This window comes from Myotis lucifugus, unplaced genomic scaffold, assembly GCF_000147115.1.
Source record: "Myotis lucifugus unplaced genomic scaffold, Myoluc2.0 scaffold_186, whole genome shotgun sequence".
Taxonomy (NCBI): domain Eukaryota; kingdom Metazoa; phylum Chordata; class Mammalia; order Chiroptera; family Vespertilionidae; genus Myotis; species Myotis lucifugus.
In genome coordinates, this window is record NW_005871234.1 from 1,122,447 (window position 1) to 1,128,446 (window position 6,000).

Genomic DNA, 6,000 nt, shown 5'->3' on the forward strand with positions numbered 1-6,000 from the left:
TTGCTGAACTAAAAATTAAAATTAAAAAATTTTTAAATATATTTTTATTGATTTTGGAGAGGAAGGGAGAAGAAGAGAGAGAAAAAAACATCAATGATGAGAGAGAATCATTGATCGGCTATCTCCTGCATGCTCCACACTGGGGATCAAGCCCGAAACCCAGGCATGTGCCCTTGACCGGAATTGAACCTGGGACCCTTCAGTCTGCAGGCCGACGCTCTATCCAACTGAGCCAAACCAGCTAGGGCAAGAATAAAATTTTTAATAGCAGCATTGACAATGCTAAAAATTGAATTAATAAATCTGAAGGGAAACAAACATGTAGGGGAAATGTCAGAGATAAAACTGTGAAGAAAATAGGCAAGAGACATGGAAGACAAGTATTTTCTAGGCTATATAACAGCAGGTTGTAACAGAGACTAGCTAGCTATTCCCAAACCTATTTCCTCTTCCTCCTGGTCACACAGATAGACTATATTTCCAAGCCTCATTTGCAGTGTGTAAGCTATGGCCAATGTGATGTTGGCAGAAGTGATATGGATCACTTACAAGCTTGGTCCATAATAAACCTCCAAGTATTATTTATTACTCTTTTCCCTACTGCTGTAATCTTGAAAGCCACAGGTTGAAGTGGTAAAGCCACAAGTTGGAAGAGTCCTGGATCCTTGAAGATCACTTGGAACAGTGCCGCCCTACCAGAACATCCATTTTAGACTTTACTTGAGCTAAAAATAAAACTTCTATGGTGAGATTTTGGAGCTTAGCTACAATAGCAGGCAGCATTATTTAAGGAAAACAGAAACTGGTGTTGGAAGAACAGTGTGGCCATAACAACAACAACAAAAAAAAAAACTTAAAATAAAAGGCATTAATTTAGAGATCAGACAGTAGGCAGCAAGAATATATATTTCACAAGTCAAAAGCCTAGAGAGCCCTGTAATAATGTGACAAGACAATTGGGAAAACTGAAACCTGTAACAAATGAAAAAGCACACCATGTGCCTACAGTAGCTGTATAAGTGAACGGGCAGTCATAGTCACAGTGTATAATGGCATTTACTTTCTGCTTTAACAAGGTATTACTTAAAAAGATGAGCATACCCTGGCCAGTTTTGCTCAGTGGTTATAGAATTGGCTCATAGACAGAAGGGTGGAAGTTTCAATTCCCAGTCAAGGGCAAGTACCTTGGTTGCAGGTTCCCCAACCCCAGTAGGGGTGAGTGCAGGAGGCAACCGATCGATGTGTCTCACGGCAATGTTTCTCTCTCTCTCTTTTTCTCCCCTTTCTCCCTCCCTTCCACTCTCTTGAGAAATTAATGGAAAAAAATATCCTTGGGAAAGAATTTTTTAAAAAAATAGAAAAAAAGATGAGCATAGAAAAGAATTTACTGATTTGCAAAATGAACTTATAGGGAATAGAAGTCCAGAAACTCAGCCTCAGAGGGTTATAAAGCTAAACACATATAGATCCTAAACAGTAAGAGGGGAAAAAAAAAAGGTAAGTGTTTGAGGAAGAAAATCCCTAGAAGACTTCTAGTTGAACGAAGTGACTCAATCCTGAGGCAAAGATCAGATTCAGGTATAGTCTCCCAACACATTATTTCATAGAGCTTCAAAACAAAGCCATTAATGTAAGAAGGTGACATGAGGCAAGGGCTATCCTACCCCACCTCCACTACATCACCAAACAAGGGAGAAGAAAAAAAGTTCCTGAAAATTATATTTAGAAATGATGTCCACATAGTACCTGACACTGGGTATGATGTCCACATAGAAACAGATCAAAGGCCTACTAAGTTTTGAGATAACTAGCGTGCCAAAACCCCATAAATCTGGACTAAATAAATCTTTGACTGTTCATAGCCTTAAAACAACTTCCAGGCCCCTACACTTGCAGGAGCAGAAAGCAGGCAGAGGAAGGAAGGAAATTAAGGAGGGAAAGAAGGAGAGAAGGAGGAACTAAGTTGTAGATATAAATATAGATGGAGAGAGAGAAAAAAAAAATCTTCTTCTAAGGCAGGTACATTCCCCAGCATGGACTTCAGAAGAGCACATAGGAAAAAAAAGAAGACGAAGAAGAAGAAAAGAAAAGAAAAAGCAGCCGAAACCGGTTTGGCTCAGTGGATAGAGCATCGGCCTGTGGACTGAAAGGTCCCAGGTTCGATTCCGGTCAGGGCATGTACCTGGGTTGCGGGCACATCTCCAATAGGAGATGTGCAGGAGGCAGCTGATCGATGTTTCTCTCTCATCGATGTTTCTCTCTCATCGATGTTTCTCTCTCATCGATGTTTCTCTCTATCTCTCTCCCTTTCTCTCTGTAAAAAATCAATAAAATATATTTTTAAAAAAAAAAAAAATAATAAAAAAAAAAAAAAAGAAAGAAAAGCACTATGCAGCCAGGAGCCCAGGAGAGCAATGGGCAAGAAGTCAACATCTATGCAAGAAGTTCCCTCACTACCAAGGCGGAATGATTTCCCAATGCTGACCCAAAAGGATTACATGATTTGCTATGAAGCAGGTAATACTGTGTGTCTCCCATTATTCCCTTTTCTACATGGGAGTTTTTGTTGTAGTTATTGTATTTTTGTTTTTTTCTTATAAATTGGGGATGGTAGGGAATGCAGGTCCAGATAACTTGTCATCCTAATTCCTGGTCACCAGCCCTTGAAGAGACATATATGGATCTCATGGAGAATGTTGAGTATCTCTGGAAGATACCAGACTTTGAGATAGATGCAGTGACTGGGTGGGATATTAGGTTGCCACTCTTAGAAAAAGCCCAAGGAAGAGTGAAGAGATATTTGATAACCAGAAGGGTAGACTGTGTCAGAGACTAGCAATTATCTACCAAACCTGTGTCCTTCTCCTCTTAGAAACAATCAGATATCCTTTCCCAGCCTCCCTTGCAGGTCAGTATAGCCATATAATTAAGTTCAGGCCAATGAAATGTGAGTAGAAGTGATAATGTGCTGCATCCATGCCTAGCCCTTAAATCCCTCCCAAATGTAACACTCCTTGGTCTTTCCCCTTCTGCAGTAATCTTCAAAGTCATATTAAAGATGGCACAGGAAACATAGTGGAAAGAGTACTTAAGTCACCACTGTGAAGAAAACCATCAGAAAAACTATTTTGGGCTTGACATAAAATGATAAATAAACCATTTACTCTCCTTTTCCAACTTCCATGATTTCAAACAAAAATTTATTGACCATTATCTACAAAGTACGTGGTAGTTTCTCTCCCACCTACTTTCCTTAGCATTTGAGTATTACAGAAGACTAGAGGTCCTGTGCACAAAATTCGTGCACTCGGGGCAGGGGGGGCGGAGTCCCTCAGCCCAGCCTGCGCCCTCTCGCAGTCCGGGAGCCCTCAGGGGATGCCTGACTGCCACGAGTTGGACACCCTTAGCGCTGCCACGGAGGCGGGAGAGGCTCCCACCACCGCCACTGCGCTCACCAGCCGTGAGGAGCACTGAGCAGCACTGCCCCTGTGGGAGCGCACTGACCACCATGGAGCAGCTCCTGCATTGAGCATCTGCCCCCTGGTGGTCAGTGTGCATCATAGCGACCAGTCATTCTGCCATTTGGTTGATTTGCATATTAGCCTTTTATTATATAGGATTTTAAAAGATGCATGATATCTTTATTCAAGGATCTTATCCTATATAATGAAGCGGTAATATGCAAATTAACCCTCACTCCATCACCCGTCACAAGATGGCTGCACCCACAGCAGAGGCAGGGTTCCCGTAACGAGCTGTAATGAACAATCAGCAGGGACCTGAGGTTGCGTGGGGCCAGGCCGGGGCAGGGGACCTGAGGCTGCGCCCGCCCACCTGGTGGGGCTTGACGGGGGACCTCAGGCCACGCCCCCCATCCCAGCGTTGGGTTGGGGAACCTTAGGCCGCACCCCCTGCCCCAGTGCTGGGCTGGGGACCTGAGGGTGCACCAGGGGACCTGAGGCTACACCCCCCCCCAACCCAGCACCGGGCTGGGGGACCTGAGGCTGCGCCCCCCACCTGGCATGGCTTGACGGGGGTGGGGCTGGCTGGGTCTGGGTCTCACGTGATTTTGAGGTGCACACAGGTGGGCAGGGATTTGACTTTGGGTCCCATGGTGTGCCCCAGACTCTGACAAGAGGAAGATTTTCATATACATTTTACTAATTTTCTTTCATCTCTGACACTTCTATTATAGAGAAAGGGCAAATAGCAATATTAAAGTATTTCCTCTAATTCCCTTTTAATGTGCATGAATTTCATGCACTGGGCCACTAGTATATAATATAACATAGGATAATAATATATGCAAAATAGCTATAGGGTGATGAAATTTTTATTGGGAGAATGAAGGATTATCAGTTAATTAAAAGTCCTGAATTCACAAAACATTTCTTTAGATGACAAAAATATAGCTAACAGTAACCTTTTACATAGATAGAGTGCCACAGTAGACAAATTCACCTCAATCTAACCTGAATTCTACTATAAAATCTGACCTTTACAAGTTGTCTAAACTTGAGCAAGTCACTTCTCTGCCCTGGGCCTTAATTTCTACAGATGAATAAAGGTACCAAGTAATCTCACATTAAGTTAAATAATAATCTTCATGGAATCCTCTCTTTTATCAATAAGGAAGTCAAGTTAATTTTTCAAGCAAACCCCAAAGAAAGGAAACATTTTAAAAGGAAGCTTCCACAGTGGCTTTGTACTATACTCTCCTATATTCTGAAAGTTTAGGAAAAAATTAGTCAACTACAATAAAGACTTACCTTACAAGATACCTTTATTCCTATACTCAAAACATCACCTATGTCCTGGCCAGTGTGGCTCAGGTGGTTGGAGCATTCTATTCCTAGTCTGGGCACATACCCGGGTTGCGGGTGCAAAACAGTTAGAGTGAGCACAGGAGGCAATGTTTATCTCTTCTCTCTCACTCTCTCTCTCTCTTTCCTTCTCTAAATTAACAGAAACATATCCTTGGGTGAGGATTTTTTTTAAAAAAAGTCAACCAGCAGTGCAAAGGTATATTTTCAATGATTAATTTTGTTTCTTCAGCACTAAAAACAGATATGATAACATTATTTCTACCAGGTTTACCATCAATTAGTTTTAAACTTTCCACTCTGTAAAATATAACACTGACCAAATTAAAAAGAAGAAATGGAAATAAATATCTGCATTCCCTTAGGAAAGGGATTCTCAATAGGCAAATCTCCTCTGCAGAATCAAACAGACATCTGAGAGATTACCATATGACCCAAACATGGCCTACTCCCTCCTTCCTCACAGAATAGGAACCACAAATGACTTCTTCAAGAACACAGTTGTATGCAGAATAAAAAATTTAAAAAAAAAACTTTCCATAAATAAACGAATCCTCTATTGTTGCAGACTACATCATAAGGTATACTGAGAAATTTTAATAAAATCAATGTGACATATTTCAAAAAAGCAAGTAGCACTGCAAATCATTCCTGCTCTTTTATTCATAATACAAAAGAAATCCAGATACTTCTTGTGGTGTTGGTGACTTAAAGATGACGAAACTAAAGGAAAAAAATCTAAAGATTTCTAATATATTTGTTAATTTATAAGCTGTATATAAATCCCTTCTATGATCATAATTCACAGCATTTCCCATAGGCCTTTTTCATTGACACCCAATGATACAGAAATAAAAATTACAGAAATATTCAAATCTATAACATGACAGTTTGCTTACACAGTAAATAATCAACCAAAAATACCTGCAGCACAAATTTGCTCATTAACTAGAAAGAGAACTTTTAAAAATCTTGGGCTTCAAATCATATCCAAAGCCAAAGGTAGTATTTAAAAACAAACAAGCAAAAAAACAAAAAACAAAAACCTCATCAAAGCCCCAATATAAACTATTACAATCAATCAGTAGTTACTGAACATGCACACAGCAATATATATATATATATATATATATATATATATATATATATATATATATATATATATTTAATTCCTTTC

General features: G+C 40.1%; 1 protein-coding gene across 4 annotated transcripts in view; it reads right to left on the reverse strand.

Moving 5' to 3' along the window:
* Positions 1-6,000, reverse strand: part of EXOC6B (exocyst complex component 6B) — a 477,149-nt gene that overhangs the window by 400,074 nt on the left and 71,075 nt on the right. The gene's annotated exons all lie outside the window — the stretch shown is intronic.